This window comes from Lolium rigidum, chromosome 6 (genome assembly GCF_022539505.1).
Source record: "Lolium rigidum isolate FL_2022 chromosome 6, APGP_CSIRO_Lrig_0.1, whole genome shotgun sequence".
NCBI classification, from domain to species: domain Eukaryota; kingdom Viridiplantae; phylum Streptophyta; class Magnoliopsida; order Poales; family Poaceae; genus Lolium; species Lolium rigidum.
Window position 1 is genome coordinate 153,290,139 of NC_061513.1, and position 20,878 is coordinate 153,311,016.

General features: G+C 40.6%; 1 pseudogene; it reads right to left on the bottom strand.

The window, feature by feature from the left end:
• Positions 1-267: 267 nt before the first annotated feature.
• Positions 268-20,878, bottom strand: part of LOC124667386 — a 59,442-nt pseudogene continuing 38,831 nt past the window's right edge.

Here is a 20,878-nt window from a genome sequence, read left to right on the forward strand (position 1 = left end):
TTTAGAAACACCCAGTAACAAGATCAGTAATTTGTCCCAAAGATTCGTAGATCAGCCTGATAGTCACAATATTCACGTTGAAACTTTGTAGAACGAAATCTTATGATTCCAGGTTGTGTGTAGACCACCCAAACTGAAACAGTTTGCCTTTTCAAACTTTCAGGCATGGGACAACTTAATGAAACTGAAGCTGGATGAACTTCATACAATTGGAATTTTCTTTGTATTGCAATGCACATGAACGTCATCCATATCCATCCACTAAATTAGAAAATAAAATCTACACTTGTTCTCTGGAAAATCATATAGTCGACAAATTTATCTCTGTATCCTGTCTTGTGTAAGTGAAGTGAATCCCTATACGTGCTCTAAGAAAGTTGACCTGTACCGTTTAGCATAATTACACAGCTGGTTCCAGTTGAGAATCCAGAAACTGCGGAACATGGCTATAATTAGGCAATTTTTAAGAATGAACAATAGTCTGCCATAGTTACAAAATTACAAGTCATAGAGGACCTTCTCTTCATCAGAAGAGCCGGTTTCAGGAAGTTGTAGACACGAATTGGTGCTATTGGCAATAGGAGGCTGCGTGTATGAACCCCTTAGCAGACCATTGGCAATGATTTTGTATACAGCTTCTGAGGGATGTAAGCCATCCCATGATCCGTACTTTCTTGGGTCATCACAGAGCATGTATTCTCCATTACCGCATCTTACGGTTACGGACACACCATAAATGCCTTCTCCACCACAGCAAGCCACCAAAGGAAAATCAATCCCCGAACAACAATTATTGCAAAGTGGAGCGGGGATCAGCCTGGAAAAAGTGTACCCTTTTATGATCCATAGGTGCGAGTTTTCCTTTTTTTAGCTGCTAAGGCCAACTTGTTAAATCTGAAGGCCAATCCAAGCAACTACTGATTTTGTTTTTGGCGAAAACTGCTGAAAATATTGATACGCATTGCACGGGAAAGAAAGCAACAACGGACTACTACATCACTAATACTATCTGTACTAGCACAATACCCGTGCGTTGCTACGGGTATATCACATGTTGAGCCACATGCGTGAGGTCTTGCCGTCGAGCTTCGCATCCCCTCGCCTAACTCCCCTCCTCTGATCCTCCCAATTATCCACCTGTCCCTTCTTGTGTCTACCCATAGGCCCATGTCTTATTCCGTCCCCAGGCTCCTCCACCCTCTCTCCTCCATTGTCGCTTTGTCCAGCTCCCCTCCTGATGGAAGCGCTTGTCCCGGTCGAGTCGATGCCTAGTGTCGACGTCGCCTTCCCTAACCGCCTTCTCTGCCTCGAGCCCACCGTATGTTGGCATCTTCCCTTTTGTTCCTCTGATATCGATAAAATACATTGCTAGCTCAATCTCATGCATACATGTTCCTAAAATTATTAACAATAGATACATCCATGAAGAGTTAATTTTTTTGGCTGGTTATTATTTCAAGGTACATTTACTCCACGATTTTCATAACACATGGTAGGAGTACCTAGGATCATAGGCTCAGGTCGAACATTTTCACCTTCCACGATGTTCATAACACATGAAGGCGTAAATAGTTCGCCGATATGTAGATACTAAACAACACATCATTCATGAACGTTGTTACTTGCTAAGCAAATATTGATGGATTTAAACAACACAGTATTCATGTTGATCGAAGATGCAACTTTAATGTTCAAAGAACATGGGAATTTTACTTCAAATTCAAAGTGCTACACGAACGTCCACTGTCAGATTAGTGCATGTGTAAACGCCAGTTGCAATAAACCAGGGTCACGGTTACCCTACTTTGTGAATTGGCCAAGGATCTTTATGCAAACCTCAAAGAGATAAGGCAATATCCCGTGCGGTTAGGAATTCTCGATGGGGAATTTTGCTCCCCGTCCGTCCCCAGTCCCGTAACTCTCCTCGGCTCGTCCCATGCCATGGCTGAACCTCGCGAGCCCACCTCCATGGCATCTGCTCCCAAGTCCCAACCTCCTTCGTCTCCACATGAAGCCCTGGTTGCATCCCTCGAATAGATCGACATTGGCCGCGCTCCAGCCTCCAAGCCAGAGTCAGTGTACAGATGTACCACCATCCGTTACGCTAGCTAGAAGGAGTTAGGATACGCCGCAGATGTGAGATGCAGTCGTGTCGATAGACGGGGGCGGCTGGGAACGAGCGCCGCAGCGAGGCGCGACCGGCAAGGCTCTTTCTCCGACGCGCGACGGAGGAGTTAGGATACGCCGCGCCGCAGATGTGAGTCGCGATCGCCTCGACTGACAGGGCGGCGGGCAACCAGCGCAGCGGCGAGTCTCGACCGGCAAGGCTCTTTCTCCATCGACGGCCTAGCGTCCGAGTGCGTCCGCGGGTCCTGTGGTTTTTTGGTAGCGATTTTATATCACGTGCGTGGGCGGGTCACGGGTCGCTGGTTTTTTTCCACGCATCGCTGGTCTTTTTTACGTACCAAACTGGTTTTCTACCGTACGACCACCACCGATCCGAATTTAATAGGTAAGATGTACAATATACAACCACTAGCTAACTAGACAATATTATATCTGAACCGATCTGTAGCATACTCTCTAGTCTGTCAGCAAGAGTAAATACTTGTCTTCTAAAACTTCAACTCAATCGTAGAAGTATGATGATCTTTGATCCCGGCAAGGGAAATTGGCACAGAAACTGGAATCAGATACGCATCAATGTTCGAGAAAGAAGACTAGAAATTCACATGCCAACATCATTTGGAGACTAACAACATTAGGTGGCCATTATTACCCTAAATAGTCAAGCTCATGTTGACACATGTAGCTTGACCGGATGAATATTAACGTAACCCATTATACAACGAATGGACCTCGATGACCACATATTCCAAGTTTCAACACCACACCCATATACGAACTTTATTAAAGGTTAGAATACTCACGGAGTGGCTGATGAATTGGAGAACTCCCAAACCCAAAATATACTTTATGTGAGGTGCTTCCATGCACATCCTTGAGTAAATTGCACAGATAGTAAAGAGCTTTCTACCATTATATGGTGTCTTAAGATTAGTGTATATAGGCTAGGATAACTATGGGGTACCAAATATTCATTTTGTTCTTTTGTCTAAGGTCTATTAGTTTTTTTAAAATTGAAAGTTCTCCATCTTTGCCCAAGTTTATAGAATCAACATTAATATTAAGTAAATAAAATGCAAATATATATTTGATGTTGGATTTAATCGTGGTGATTTGGTATTCATATGTTCATAATTTTTTCTATACATTTATCAAAGATAGACAAGTTTGACTCTCTTATAAAAATGATTGGACAAAGTAGTTTTAAGTACAAGACCAAATACTTGAATGATGATGACTGCTATCTTTTTTGGAAATAGGGATGATGATGACTACTATCGCACTCTCTTACCAAATGAAACCCAGTTGTATTTCAAATTACAATGAAAGTGCCATACCTATGAAACATATAGTTATGTCATGTGTAAATTTATAATGTCTTGTTGCTACAATTACAGTTAACATGATCCTCTAATGCACTCCATCCGTCCAATAATATAAGATGTTATTACAACTAATATAAATAACATTTTATATGTCAAGTGTAAATTGATAATGTCCTGTTGCTGGAATTACAGTTAACATGCTCCTCTAATGTACTCCATCCATCCCATAATATAACATGTTATTACAACTAATATAAATAACATCTTATATCATGGGACAAAGGGAGTAGCTATTTATTCTTTCCCCCATTCATGTTTCTGTATATACATGTATTTTTTCTAGGGCCAACACTGCAATGATTATTTCGTCTAGTTATTATGCTTTGCACTATGAAGTGGAAGTAAGAAAAGAGGAGAGACCTTGAATATTAACTTTACAAAAAAAATGTTATAACTATCAATGAGTTGATATAATACTCAAAGAACCAGTAAAAAGTCAGTTTTAAATTCAAGAGTTCAGAGCAAAAGCAGTATTAACCTTAGCCAAGACAACAAAAATGCATTGGGACTTGATTTGGGAACTCAGCCGGGACTGGCATAGGTTGGTTAATAGAAGGCTTTGAACTAACCGAATTTCTTAGGAGAAAGATAGACCTCCATAGCAGCTCCATAGTAATCGGCATATATTATTGACACGCCAGAATAAAGATTGCGCAACTTCTCCAACTCATCAGCTCTCCAATTCTGAGATGGAACAATAAGATGCGATCATTGCGCAAACATCTCTGTGGTTGGGCTGCCCATACGGCTGGTATTCTTAAAAAAGAGAAGGCTCGCTTATCAAAGGTCATTGATGAGCTTGGGGCTTTTGCGGAGGTTAGACCGCTGTCGACGCAGGAGATTGAACTCAAAAATCAATCAAATGCGCAGATGGCGAGTCTTCTTCGTGAGGAGGAACTCAAATGGTACCAGCGATCCAAAGCCCAGTTCATTTTAGAGGGAGATTCAAATACGCGATATTTCCATGCTTTAGCCAATGGGAGACATCGGAAAAAAGCGTATTCATTCTCTTACTCAAGATGAAGGGGTGATTGAAGGCCATGAGCAGCTCAAATCGTACATTACTAATTATTATAAAGGCTTGTTTGGTCCTTCGGAGGAAAGTACTTTCTCTCTTAATCTTTACTATTAGTTTCCGATTGGTGGTGTCCGTACGTGAAAAGAGCGCTTCGTACGTCAAAAGAACCAGGCAAAAAAACAACGAGCGTAGAATCCGTTGGTGATACGTACATTCGCCGAAGATTTTGGTTCATCCGCTTCGTACACGATCAGGGAAGTCTTGAACCCGCCATCAAAACACGATCTTATATTGCACAAACGTGCGAGGCCTCAAACCTATTGGCAGGTTCACTAATCCCAACCTGAGTCGCTTCGCCGCGGTTCGATCGCCATGGCCAGCGACCAAAAGTGGTAGAACAAAGTAAAACTACGAACAGGAGGGACTGGGATGCTGGACGAGGACATCGGGCTGCTCGAAGACGTCACAGGTCACACTGCCGGCGGCTCGCCATGGCTAGCGGCTACAAACATGCAACTACTACGACGAGGACGAGAGGATGTATCATGTATTGGAAAAAAACTGCCGGCGCGACCAATTCACACACGACTCGCTCCTTCCAAGTTCCAACACAATCGTGTTCATCCGCCACAGCCGCTCCGATCTGCGCGAGGAGCCAGCACTTTACACCGCCGAGGCCGGGTTCAGACAACGAGCCTCAGGGCGACGTGACGGGCAAACTGATCAGCTAGAGCGAAGCTGGCCCCGTCATCGACGACGACGCTGTTATCACTGTACACCGCCTAGGATCAGACTAGGAGGCCAACGCCTGATCGATCCATGCTTGTTTGATCAAACTAGCTCTAAATAGCCGTATGCATCAGAAGAAATTTTGAATACCTCTTGTAAACCCAGTGAGTTTTTCTTGCTTACATCCATATGGGATTCCGGATACCACACACCAGCTAGCTCCGCTGATGTGGGATTATATCAGACTATAGCGACTTCACGAGGTAAATGGGCCCAATAGATTAATTGGTATACATAATTTATTTTAACTTATTAAATTGGATATTCCTAATTGAGTGCTCTAGATAATTCGCAAAAAATAGCGGATAATATGTATCCACCGGGTAATAGCAATACCATATCTGCTACTATATTCGTCGGATAAACAAATATCCTTAAAAACGTATGTGGATTCGGATATGGGATGGAAAATATATGTACCGTTTACACCTGGCAACACCGGCATTGGTTCTTGCGCTCTATTTACATATGATGGTACTCTATAAGCGGTGCCGGTTTGTTGTTTAGTGATGCACATGAAATTTTAAAATAGATTGATTCGTTGCGTCTTGCCTGTAATGGATATATTGAGGCTTAGGTAAAACATCGAATCTCAAGAACAGTATTGCAGTAAGATTTGAACATCACAGAAAATGATATTCGTAGCTGAACATAAGAGGTCAAAGTGTTTCCGATGAAAATGGTCTTGCTACCACCCGTGTATTACTTTTCTTCCAAATATGTATCATATCAGTTTGAGATTTCGGTTAAAAATGAGCGTAACAAGTAATTTTACTTGCTGGAGTGACATAGTTTATTTTTCATGGGTAATGGATGGTGCTCACTAAATTTGGTCCGTAAAATGAATTGTACTGTTTTTGTTTACATTGAGAAGATCCAATGCCACAAGCAATCGAGGGCCCGTAGCAACGCACGGGCATTCAACTAGTGAGGATTTAACGGCCGATATACCCCAAGTTTCCGTTGAGGAAAATGGTCTACTAACCGCACCTTATACTGAGGAAGAGGTTCAGAAGGCAGTTTTCCAAATGGAATGCAACAAAGCACCGGGTCCTGATGGTTTCCCAGCTGAGTTTTATCAAACTTTCTGGGACACGATTAAATCGGACCTTCTAGATTTGTTCAGTGACCTACACTCTGGACAACTAGAATTATTTCGTCTAAATTTTGGTGAAGTAATCTTGTTACCGAAAGTTAATGAGGCAGAAAGGATTCAACAATATAGACCTATCTGCCTATTAAATGTAAGTTTCAAGATTTTCACGAAAGTGGCCACCATTAGACTTAATACGGTTGCGGATCATGTTGTCCAGCCATCACAGACGGCCTTTATGCAAGGAAGAAACATCCTTGATGGAGTGGCGGTTTTGCATGAGACGGTTGAAAGATCGAGATGTCGCCTAGAGGGGGGGGGTGAATAGGCAATTACAAACTCTTGCGGATTTGTCTTGTATGAATGCGGAATTAAACTATCGTTTAGTTTACAAGCACAAACCCTAAATATGCTAAGCTCAACTAAGTGTAACAATAGCAACTAGAGCTAAGCAAGATAGGCACAAGATATATGTAGCACAAGTGATAGCAAGATATATGTACTTCAAGCACGATGGCTATCACAAGGAAAGAGAGCTCGGGTATAGAAATAACCGAGGCACGCGGAGACGAGGATGTATTCCCGTGTTCCCTTGCTTTGCAACAAGGTACGTCACGTTTGGAGGAGTGGAGGTCCCACGAAGGATTCCCCGCGCCACGAAGGCTCACCCTATTCTCCGAACCACACCCACGAAGGATAATGGCCCTTTCCTTATGGTTAGCTTTTCCTCCGCTCCGGAGATGGCAAGCTCCACAACCACTTCACAAGCTCCACGAAGGAGAAGCCCGGGCCTCTTCACAATCTTCTTGAAGAGATCACCGGAGCACCAATCACCAAGCCAACTAGGAGGTCACCCTCCAAGAGTAACAAGCTCACGGTCTCTCACTCGAACAAATCGTGGTGGAGAGCTCAACACTATGCAATGATGCAAAGCAAGAACACCGGAGGTGTTCAAGTCCTTCACACTCAAATCCCACCAAAGCAACGAATGCTAGGATGAGATTGGAGAGGAAGAACAAGGGGGAAAGTCAACCAAAGACTCCAAGATCTAGATCCCGAGAGATTCCCTCACTTAGAGAAGAAACGGTTTGGTGGAAGTGTAGATCTAGATCTCCTCTCTCAAATCCTCAAATATGAGCAAGAATGGTTGGAGGAATCAAGTGGGAGAGCAAGTTCTTCAAATAGCAACAATGGAGGTGAGAGAATGGGAAGAACTACTTGGGCTCAAGGTGGAAGAAAGGTATTTATAGCCCAAGTGGAAAAATAACTGTTGGGGGAAAAAGACAGAAAAACGGGCAGAAAAAAAGCTCCAAAAAGTGGCCCAGCCGGCGGCCCAGCCGGCCGACCGGGCCAGGCGCTGAGGAGGCCGGTGGCCGGTCCGGTCAGGCCGGCCTGCCAGCCGGGCGGGGCGCGTGGGCCGCTCGGAGCAGCCAGGCCCAGGCGGGGCAAGCCGGGCGCCCCAGCCGCGCGTGGGCGGCGCGTAAGGGGGGCGACGCGCGGTCCGGAGGAGGCCCCGGTCGGGCCGGGTGAGCAGCTGGGCGGCCCGGTGCGGAGTCCGGTCAGGCCGGGGAGGTGGCCGGGCCAGGCCGGCGCGTGTGCCGGTGGCAGCCCGGTCGACCGGGTGGGCCGGCATGCGGCCCGGCAGGCCGGGCGGCAACCGGGCAGCCGTCCCTTTTTTTCTTTTCTATTTTTCTTTTTCTCCTTTACCTTTTATTTTATAACTATTGCTCCCGAACTCCGATTAACATGAAACCAATTTTGTTTGGAAGATAACAACGAATGCTATCTAATAGAAAGTGAAAACCCAAGAATCTGTAGGAGGGGATTTTATCATGAATATAAAAGGTAGAACCTTATATCATGAATAACCGGTAAAATCACCCAACATCGAAAACGCAATAGAAGATGCATGTAAACTCCGTTTCGATGAACTTGAGCTTGTTGTAAAGCTAGCAACAAGCTCAAGAACCTCACACCGAGAAATACCAAGAAGCAATAAGAATATGCAACGCATGCAAGGATTGAGCTCCCTAAGACGATGTGATCAAGTTACCTAACCGAAAGCCCCTCTTGATAGTGCGGCTATCTATCCTATAATCCGGTCTCCCAACATCCACCTTGAGACCGGTAAAAGGAAAACCTATCAAGGTTATACTTTTGCCTTGCGCATCCCATCACTTGATCATTGTCGCTTCGTGTATACTCACAAATGCTCCCCCATACACAATGATGGGAAAGCTTCATTGATGCACATCTTCACATGTCCACTAACACCAAATGGACGGCAAGCTTCAAGTATGTGATCCACTCAAGATGCTCAACTTGAACTTGCCCAACTCAACCTTGTATCTTCTCATACTCACTTAAGATAGAGCATGGCTAATATTGAGTTCCACATAAGAACTCCATCTTCATTTCTTCTTCTTGATCATATCACATATATATCTTCATACCGATGATCTTGATGCCAATACACAAGGTATATCTTTATCTTCATGGCATCCATACTTGAATCCAACACATGGAGAGCAAGTAGTACCTATGGAATATTCCTTCATATAAACTCAATGAAAACATTAGTCCATAGGGGTTGTCATTAATTACCAAAACCACACATAGGGGCAATGTACCCTTACAATCTCCCCCATTTTGGTAATTGATGACAACCACAATAAGAGGGTTTATATAATGAATATTAGTGACAAGTACGCAACTTATCCGAGAATAAGTTGTATACAAGAGGTTGTATTTGATATGGTCAAGTAACACAAAGCAACTAGTCCATATCAAAACCGACTCTACTCACACAACTACAACAAATGCAATGGATGTGAGTAGAACCAATATATATAGAGAAAACTCCCCCACAATGTATGCACGTGTGATGAACATGAATTCATTGCATACATTGTCAAGATTAACCTTTGGGATAGTTTCCACTATATATATACAACCATGCAAGACATATAAATATGGAATGCATGAGAGGCAAAACACTTAAGCACAAACCAAGCTTAAGTATAAAACCATTCCCTTAAACCCTCTAAACTTCTCCCCCATTGGCATCGATTGTCAAAATGGGTGAAAAATTTAGAAGGCCAATATAATGTGAGTTCCTCCCCAAAGTGTGCACTTCTCATAATTTGAGTGGAATCAAGTGCACATATCCAATGATGAATACTTGAAGGAAATCAAACTATATTGAGGATCAAAGATTGCATAAAAATAACATGGTGAAGTGAGCTTCAACAAATAAAGCAAGCAATCAAAGATCCAATTGGACAAACAAAGATATCATGATAAGAGAAATATAGTGCTCAAAAAATAAGAAAGCTCCCCAAGGTTCGTGCACAATTTATAATGTTTGCATTTGAATACAATATGCACAAACATGGAATCCTTACTCCCTATATATCATTTAGAACACAACAAAGATAAAGAGAATATGCTTATCAAGAACAACTTGAGTCCAACAATTACGAGATATGAGTGCATGAAGAGACACAAATAAACCAAGCACTCATAAGTCTTCTTTACCAATAACACTAAAATCAAAAGGATAAGAAGATAGTTGGCAAAGAACAAGGATATCAAGGTGATGGATTAACGCTCTTATGTATATGATTTTCTAAAGTGGACAAAGTGATCCATAAAGAAACATGCACACACAAGAGGTTAACAAAATAGATAAGACAAGATATCCAAGATGAAGTCATAAAATATACCAAAGGATGTTTGCTTAAGAAGCATATATAGCATATGGCTCCAATTTTCACTTATGGTATATATGAATGAACTTCAACCAAGTTAAACCTCAAAAACATCACAACTAACAATAAGGGAAGTAGAGCTAGTTGGAGTGTTTTGAGGAAGGCAACAAGTATCATAAATATGGATTTATTTCGTAATTTCATCAATATTGCACATAAGAGCTCTTTGAGGAATTGATATGCAATAAATTGCTAGAGGGCATATTTGGGTAGGTGAATCATAAACATGATGTATATATATATACCCAACATATGCGTCTTCTTAAATTACTCAAATGTACAATAAAAAGTTTTACTTTAAAAGGGTTTTTCAAGAACCGCAATATTTTCGAAATAAATAATTTCATGCCAATATACAACCTACAAGAGGTTGGATGCTATATGAGAGTGCATGAATAAGATACTTGTTACCGAGATAGCAATGACTTGATGTAGTAGATAAGAGTTCATTGATCATCCTAGCTTGACTCCAATTCTCATATGGTGATAACACCTTCCTTATAGATGAGACAAGCCTCCATTGCATCTCCAATGTACCTAAAACATTATTCAAGTACATCTTGGTCCCCAAACTTATTGGGTCCAACATGGTTAGACTAACCACAATATATAGGACACACTCCATATAAACATGTGCATATTTAGATGAAGTTTGAATTTCATGCACATCTTAGCCATTTAGGATTTGACGGAGTATATCCTACATAATGGATCGAAAGAAAGCAAGCATGCTACAAGTATAAAGATATTACATATAAGCATGCACCAAAACTTTTAAAGATCCAAGAAAGATATACTTTGGACAAAACACCAAAGGAATTAAATAAGGCAAAGAGGTGTCACAAAACAAATTTGTTGTCCAAATTATATCTAAGAAGCAAATCACAAAAGATTTGTTCAACAAAGTTCAACAAATGAACTAAGAAGAGACCATTGAGCATAAAGGATGAAATAAAGCAAACACGCTCAAAGATCTTATCTCATTCAACCTATAAAGCATAGAAGAATGAATGAGATAGCAAAACTCCCAAAGGACAAGGTTCGAACAAATAAACCAAACCCACTACACTTTTCACAATGGAACAATGTACCGTAAGGAAAAGGTATGTATTCCAAAACAAACACTTGATATGAATCAAGGGGATTTATCAAAAGATTTTTCAAAGGGACAAGGAAGACATATGGGAGTTATAAAGATTTCTTTGAATAAAATAAGGAAGTAAGAAACAATCCAAGGTGAAGATGATCCAAAAATTCAACCACATACAAGGTTATCAATTGTCAAAGACAATGAGTATATTGGAAATAATTTCCGGTGGAGTATTGACAATGATAGTAAGGATCAACTTCACAATAAAAGGCATAAGATAAGTATATAGAATTATGCACTATGCACGGATGAAGATTCTTGATAACTTCAACTAGTCACACAATCACGCACGGCAATGATTAGAATAACTTGAAGCAAACGGTGTCCCAAATTGTAAGATAACGTTGCATAGAAAACAAAAAATTTCCTACCGCGAACACGCAATCCAAGCCAAGATGCAATCTAGAAGATGGTAGCAACGAGGGGGTATCGAGTCTCACCCTTGAAGAGATTCCAAAGCCTACAAGATGAGGCTCTTGTTGCTGCGGTAGACGTTCACTTGCCGCTTGCAAAAGCGCGTAGAAGATCTTGATCACGATCGCTTTCGGCGCCACGAACAGGCAGCACCTCCGTACTCGGTCACACGTTCGGTTGTTGATGAAGACGACGTCCACCTCCCGTTCCAGCGGGCAGCGGAAGTAGTAGCTCCTCTTGAATCCGATAGCACGACGGCGTGGTGTCGGTGGTGGTGGAGAAATCCGGCGGAGCTTCGCTTAAGCGTGCGGGATATGGTGGAGGAGAGAGACCGCTAGGGTTTGGGGAGAGGAGCGCCGCTAGGGCACCCTTGAGGGGTGCGGCCATGGTGGTGGCTTGAGTGGCCGGCCAGCCCCTCTCTCCCCTCTTTATATAGGTGGAGGCCCCAAGGTTTAGATCAAAGAGTCCGAATAAGACCCCAACAAAACCTTCCAAGTGTCCAAACCTAGGGGGAGTGGGACTCCCCCTTTCCTTGGTGGGGTGGCCGGCCACCATGGTGGGGAGTCCACTTGGGACTCCTCCTCCCTTAGGTTGGCCGGCCAAGGTGGGTGGAGTCCCTCTGGGACTCCACCTTCCATCCTTATTTCTTCCGGACTTTTCTAGAACCTTCTAGAACCTTCCGTAGAACCTTCCAGATCATTTTAATTCACATAAAATGACATTCCGGAACTCCTCGTGATGTCCGGGATCTCATCCGGGACTCCGAACAAATATTCGAACTCCATTGCATATTCAAGTTCTACCATTTCAACATCCAACTTTAAGTGTGTCACCCTACGGTTCGTGAACTATGCGGACATGGTTGAGTATTCACTCCGACCAATAACCAATAGCGGGATCTGGAGATCCATAATGGCTCCCACATATTCAACGATGACTTTAGTGATCGAATGAACCATTCACATACGATACCAATTCCCTTTGTCACGCGATATTTTACTTGTCCGAGGTTTGATCTTTGGTATCACTCTATACCTTGTTCATCCTCGTCTCCTGACAAGTACTCTTTACTCGTACCGTGGTATGTGGTCTCTTATGAACTTATTCATATGCTTGCAAGACATTAGACGACATTCCACCGAGAGGGCCCAGAGTATATCTATCCGTCATCGGGATGGACAAATCCCACTGTTGATCCATATGCCTCAACTCATACTTTCCGGATACTTAATCCCACCTTTATAACCACCCATTTACGCAGTGGCGTTTGATGTAATCAAAGTACCTTTCCGGTATAAGTGATTTACATGATCTCATGGTCATAAGGACTAGGTAACTATGTATCGAAAGCTTATAGCAAATAACTTAATGACGAGATCTTATGCTACGCTTAATTGGGTGTGTCCATTACATCATTCGTACAATGATATAACCTTGTTATTAATAACATCCAATGTTCATGATTATGAAACTAATCATCCATTAATCAACAAGCTAGTTAAGAGGCATACTAGGGACTCTTTGTTTGTCTACATATCACACATGTACTAATGTTTCGGTTAATACAATTATAGCATGATATATAAACATTTATCATAAACATAAAGATATAAATAATAACCACTTTATTATTGCCTCTAGGGCATATCTCCTTCAGTCTCCCACTTGCACTAGAGTCAATAATCTAGTTTACATTTGTAAAGATACAACACCTTGGCCTTCTGGTGCTTTATCATGTATTGCTCACGGGAGAGGTTTTTTTTTTTTTTTTAGTCATCGGATCTGACACGCTCAGAAACGTATGTATTTTGTAATTCATTTGCGTCTCAACGCATCACTCATTTCCAAATGAGTTGGCATTAAATATGTTTGATCTTCTGGTGGAACCTTAATTCCGCTGTCTGAAATATGTCACTAATATTGTCACACACAATATAGCTTCAAAGTTCTGACTCTGTCGGAACTACACCAAGTTCTCAAAGAACCTCTTGACTTAACATCCTTTGTCATTGTCATAATAATGACATACTCTGCCTTCTTTTGTAGAATCCGTCACAATATTTAGAACTCTTCTAAATCTAGCATAGACAACTTCTAGCTCATTGTGCTACCTTTTAAGCAACACTTAGTCTAATTTGAGATTGAAATTATATTTTATATGTGACAAAACCAATATCGGTGTAATACCTTACAGCGATTTGTTTGTCATTTCTTCATACAAAAAAAAATATATATATCCTTAGTTCTTCTAAAGTACTCAAGGATATTCTTACTGTCGTCCAATGATCATCATATGAATCATTCTGGTATATGCTCATAACACTTTATAGCACATGATATCCGATTGTGTACATATTATTCGTGATCTATAATCACTCATGTGTTTTTACTCATTGAGTGTCGGATACACTCAAGTCTTGTTAAACCTTCACATGACAAGAACATTTTCTTAATATTTCTATATTGAACTACTTCAATATCCATCATATGTACTTTGACTTAAACTTATTTATGTGTTTCAATCTATCTTCATAGATCTTGACACTAAATTTGTTTCAGTCCATATCCTTTCATTGAAGTTAATTCTCAATGAAACCTTTTTAATCAAGTATATAATTACATCATTTATAACCAACTATATGTCACCTACATAAAGTATTATAAATGTGTCTTAGCGCTCCCACTTAATTTCTTGCAAATGCAAGCCTCTTCATCGTCTCCGATGAAATCAAAAACTCTTTGACTATTTCATCTCGGTGAAGATTCCAACTCCGCAATACTTACTTCATCCAATTGAAGTTTGTATACCTATCTAGTATTCTACGGACGAGCAAAACTCTTGGTTGTATTTTGTATACACCTTTAATACATACTTCGATAAGTAATGTATTTTGCCATCCTACTAGCATATCTCATAAAAGAAATATGTAGTGATTACTAGAATAATCCACATAGACTATAAGAATTGCTACGGAAGATCTAATCTTATCGTATTCAACTCTTTGAACTTTGTCGTAAACAATTTTTCGATAAGTCAAGCTTTCTTCAAGGATATTTCATCCAAGTCTATCAATTTCATAGATCCATTTACTTTCATAAAGTATTCATCTATCTTGGATTTCATGGCGCATGGCCATTTTAACGGAGTCATGGCCCATCATAACTTCTTTGTTTTGTAGTTGGTTTATCATTGTTCAAAATCAATCCTTTGTCCACAAATCATTTATTTGATCACAAAGTAAACCATACCTACAAGGTTCAATATGTACTTCGATCTCCATGGCTAAAACACTTTGTAGTCATGAGAGCCATGATCGTCGTGGCCGCTTCCGAAACCAATTCCGATGTTGCGCTACTCTGATCATTATGCTCAGGTTCATAAACCTTATCAAATTATATTGTCCTCCCACTCAAATACTTCACTCGAAACAATTTCTCGGAAATAAGAAACATTGACAAACAATTTTGTCTTTGTCTCGTGGGAAGAATTCCCAATTAAATCTCTCGGGATAACCAACAAAGACATTCATCCGATTTTGGTTGACTATTAGGGTTTATACCCATGCCATAACTTGTATGGTGTCATTTCAACGGATCATGATGATGCTCTATTCAGTGTAAAAGCGGTAGTCACTAAAGCATAATCCACAAAAATATAATGGCATCAATATTTTATCTCATCATTGATCCAACAAAGTTTGGATATATCTCTTGGATACTTCATCATCACTATGATACTCCAAGAAACGTAAGTTGTAGAACAATTTCATAACTCTCTTAGATGTTCGCTAAAACTCGTAATTCAAATATTTCCACCATGATCCAATCATAGGTATTTGATTTCTATTACGATGATTTCCACTTCATACTGAAATTTATTTGAATCCATTCAAATGTTTCAAACTTCTTCCTTATTGAATATATCCATATATATATACTCAATTCATTGTTGGAAGTTTTTATGAAGTATAAGAATCTCCCGCACACAACTATGCCCAGTGAACCACATACATCAGCATGTATGTTTCCACTAAGTTAGTTTCCCGTTCAACTCTTGGCCTATGAACGGTATCTTCAGTCATTCCTTTTAGAAGAGATTTGCAAGCGCCAAATGATTCATAAATCAAATGACTCCAATAATCCATTTGCATGGAGTTTCTTCATGCGTTCCTTTCCAACATGACCTAAATGGCGGTTCCACAAATAAGTGGAATTCAAATCATTTGCCTTATAGCATTTTAGCGTCAGTGTTATGTATGTGTATTTCACCATTAAGATTTATAATAACTTATCCATCGTACATGGAGTAATGTCATAATTTAAACAACTCATTGTTTTCATTTGACCAGAGCAAAATAACAATTATTAAGTTCTTTATTATAAATTCTAAGGGTTAGATAGAATGCCAACGATGAACATAATAACACTTTATTTTTGTTCCAGGCGTGCATTCCTATCATATTCCTTGTCGAGTCACTTAGGCCATTGTATTCTTGTATTGCGTTGTTTTGTATGACACTTCATACCAACCAATATAGTACTAATACCCAAGAATTTCTTAGTGTGACTTAACTAGGAATACAACCATAACATGTATATCATTTATATACACCTGAGCTTAGACTTTCTAGTCTTTTCTTTTCTTTTTGCCAAAATATCTTTTGCAGTTTCTCTTTTAGCTTTCCTCATTATTCGAAAAACACTTCAACATCAATAACTTCTAGGTTTGTTGGTCTAATACCAATAACCTTGAGGTTCTTATTTTGAAGTTAATCATCATATGACAAGTGTTCCGGATTTCACTATTAGTAACTTTGTAATACGATGAACAATTTCACTCATAATTTTATCCATTAATTCATGACAACTTTCTGAGACCATGTCTGTACATGCTAGGCTCATAAAGTTTAACCTTAGTATTCGCATGTGCAAATCTGGCTTGTACCCGTTGTATGCACACGTAGAATCTATCACACCCGATCATCACGTGATGCTTCGATACGACGAGTCTTAGCAACGGTGCATACTAAGGATGATAACTTCATGGATATGCGAATATCGTTAGTGCCCCAATAGTTGGAGGATTGTGACGCCTGGCGTCTTCAACCTTCATACATTCCCATAAAACTTATGAGTTTATGTAGTCTCACCATATAATATTCTATCATCTTGCAATAAGGTCTTAGATATCTCATATATCTCATACCTTGATTATTTCTGAAAACTAAATTTTCAGCTCCTTACTTTTCAAACAAATTTGAACTTCAAGTTTGACGGAGACAAGATAACTTTAGGTACTAATTGAAACCATAGCTCTTTGAATCAAAAATGTGAGGTTTACTAAAAGTTTGCAATAGGACTTAATCATTTCTTGATTCATTAACAATACGGTACCAATCCGTAAAGTTTCTTATCAGATTTTAACAGTATTTCTATCTCAATAACAAGACTAGCGCATAGTAGAAAAACGGATGCCAATACTACAAAAAATAATTCAAAATACTACTCAGACTATGTTTATGATAATTAGTTCATGTTCTAATCTTATTACTAATGAACTCCCACTTAATACAACATCCCTCATAGTTGTTAAGTGGTACACGATCCAAATCCACTACACCAAAACCGATCATCACGTGAGATGATGTAGCTTTAATGGTGAACATCAACATGTTGATCATATCATCCATATGACTCGAGTTCAACCTTTCGGTTTCCGTTGTCCCGAGGCCATGTCTGTACATGCTAGGCTCGTCAAGCAAACCCAAGTATTCCGCGTGTGCAACATGGCTTACACCCGTTGTATATGAACGTTGAATCTATCACATCCGATCATCACGAGATGCTTCGAAACGACGAACTTTAGCAACGGTGCATACGAGGGGAGAACACTTTATTATCTTGATATTAATGTGAGGGATCATCTTATAATGCTACCGTCGCGATCTAAGCAAAATAAGATGCATAAAAGGATTAACATCACATGCAGTTCATATGTGATATGATATGGCCCTTTTGTCTTTGCGCCTTCGATCTTCATCTCCAAAGCACGGACATGATCTCCATCATCAACGGGCATGATCTCCATCATCGTCGGCGTAGCGTCAAGGTCCATGGCGCCGTCTTCATGGTTGTTCACCTCATGTAGCAACTATTACAACTACTTTGAAATACTACTCAACATGAAATTTAAAGACAACCATAAGGCTCCTGCCGGTTGCCACAATACAATAATGATCATCTCATACATATTCATCATCACATTATGGCCATATCACATCACCAAACCCTGCAAAAACAAGTTAGACGTCTCTAAATTGGTTTGCATATTTTACGTGGTTTAGGGTTTTCGAGTAAGATCTAATCTACCTACGAACATGAACCACAACGGTGATACTAGTGTTGTCAATAGAAGAGTAAATTGAATCTTCACTATAGTAGGAGAGACAGACACCCGCAAAGCCTCTTATGCAATACAAGTTGCATGTCGAACGAGGAGCAAGTCTCATGAACGCGGTCATGTAAAGTTAGCCCGAGCCGCTTCATCCCACTATGCCACAAAGATGCAAAGTACTCAAACTAAAGACAACAAGAGCATCAACGCCCACAAAACCATCTATGCAAAGACACGGCTCTGATACCACTGTAAGATAACGTTGCATAGAAAACAAAAAATTTCCTACCGCGAACACGCAATCCAAGCCAAGATGCAATCTAGAAGATGGTAGCAACGAGGGGGTATCGAGTCTCACCCTTGAAGAGATTCCAAAGCCTACAAGATGAGGCTCTTGTTGCTGCGGTAGACGTTCACTTGCCGCTTGCAAAAGCGCGTAGAAGATCTTGATCACGATCGCTTCCGGCGCCACGAACGGGCAGCACCTCCGTACTCGGTCACACGTTCGGTTGTTGATGAAGACGACGTCCACCTCCCCGTTCCAGCGGGCAGCGGAAGTAGTAGCTCCTCTTGAATCCGACGGCACGACGGCGTGGTGTCGGTGGTGGTGGAGAAATCCGGCGGAGCTTCGCTTAAGCGTGCGGGATATGGTGGAGGAGAGAGACCGCTAGGGTTTGGGGAGAGGAGCGCCGGCTAGGGCACCCTTGAGGGGTGCGGCCATGGTGGTGGCTTGAGTGGCCGGCCAGCCCCTCTCTCCCCCTCTTTATATAGGTGGAGGCCCCAAGGTTTAGATCAAAGAGTCCGAATAAGACCCCAACAAAACCTTCCATAGTGTCCGAAACCTAGGGGGAGTGGGACTCCCCCTTTCCTTGGTGGGGTGGCCGGCCACCATGGTGGGGAGTCCACTTGGGACTCCTCCTCCCTTAGGTTGGCCGGCCATGGTGGGTGGAGTCCCTCTGGGACTCCACCTTCCATCCTTATTTCTTCCGGACTTTTCTAGAACCTTCTAGAACCTTCCGTAGAACCTTCCAGATCATTTTAATTCACATAAAATGACATTCCGGAACTCCTCGTGATGTCCGGGATCTCATCCGGGACTCCGAACAAATATTCGAACTCCATTCCATATTCAAGTTCTACCATTTCAACATCCAACTTTAAGTGTGTCACCCTACGGTTCGTGAACTATGCGGACATGGTTGAGTATTCACTCCGACCAATAACCAATAGCGGGATCTGGAGATCCATAATGGCTCCCACATATTCAACGATGACTTTAGTGATCGAATGAACCATTCACATACGATACCAATTCCTTTGTCACGCGATATTTTACTTGTCCGAGGTTTGATCTTTGGTATCACTCTATACCTTGTTCATCCTCATCTCCTGACAAGTACTCTTTACTCGTACCGTGGTATGTGGTCTCTTATGAACTTATTCATATGCTTGCAAGACATTAGACGACATTCCACCGAGAGGGCCCAGAGTATATCTATCAGTCATCGGGATGGACAAATCCCACTCGTTGATCCATATGCCTCAACTCATACTTTCCGGATACTTAATCCCACCTTTATAACCACCCATTTACGCAGTGGTCGTTTGATGTAATCAAAGTACCTTTCCGGTATAAGTGATTTACATGATCTCATGGTCATAAGGACTAGGTAACTATGTATCGAAAGCTTATAGCAAATAACTTAATGAAGAGATCTTATGCTACGCTTAATTGGGTGTGTCCATTACATCATTCATACAATGATATAACCTTGTTATTAATAACATCCAATGTTCATGATTATGAAACTAATCATCCATTAATCAACAAGCTAGTTAAGAGGCATACTATGGACTCTTTGTTTGTCTACATATCACACATGTACTAATGTTTCGGTTAATACAATTATAACATGATATATAAACATTTATCATAAACATAAAGATATAAATAATAACCACTTTATTATTGCCTCTAGGGCATATCTCCTTCACAAATAAGATATAGAGATATGTATTTGAGGAAAAACCGCACCAAGAATTTCATATTCAAACAAGAGCCCACAAGATGAGTAATAAAATATTTTTATTAGGAATGAAGCTTGTTTGAGCAAACATGCCACCTAGGAGCAAGATAATTAAGAGCATCAACTCTAAGTGGCATAACCTCATATGTTCACATTTTCTAGGCTTGTGATATGTACAAAACATATTACTCCCCCATAATGTGATAAAACATTTCTTCTAAATAAGAGGCAACTAAAATTCAACTAGAGATGATTAATGGATATTTAGAATTTGAATTTCTCATGAGTATGGCACACCACATAGTGACTAGATAATCTTGCAATATCAATACTAAGTGGTGGTACCCATGTACACACATTTTAAAGGAAGAGAGATGCACAAAGCATATCACTCCCCCAAAATGGGATGTTCCATTAATCACTTCAAAGAGAGCCAAATAAGATATCATCAAGATGCATTAGGCTCAAAACAATACACAAGTATATGTTGAGTCAAACAAACATACTTGAATACACAAGATCGGCAAGTAAGACACAACACATACATACACATATTTGGTACAAAACCAAACATGCAAAGGGGCAAGTAACTTACATTAAACATGAAGAGTTGAAGTATAAGTTACCGCAAAGAGGAACATTGGATATAAGATATAGATGATAATCCATACGACTTGGCTTGGTAAAAATATAATATATGAAGATCCCTTA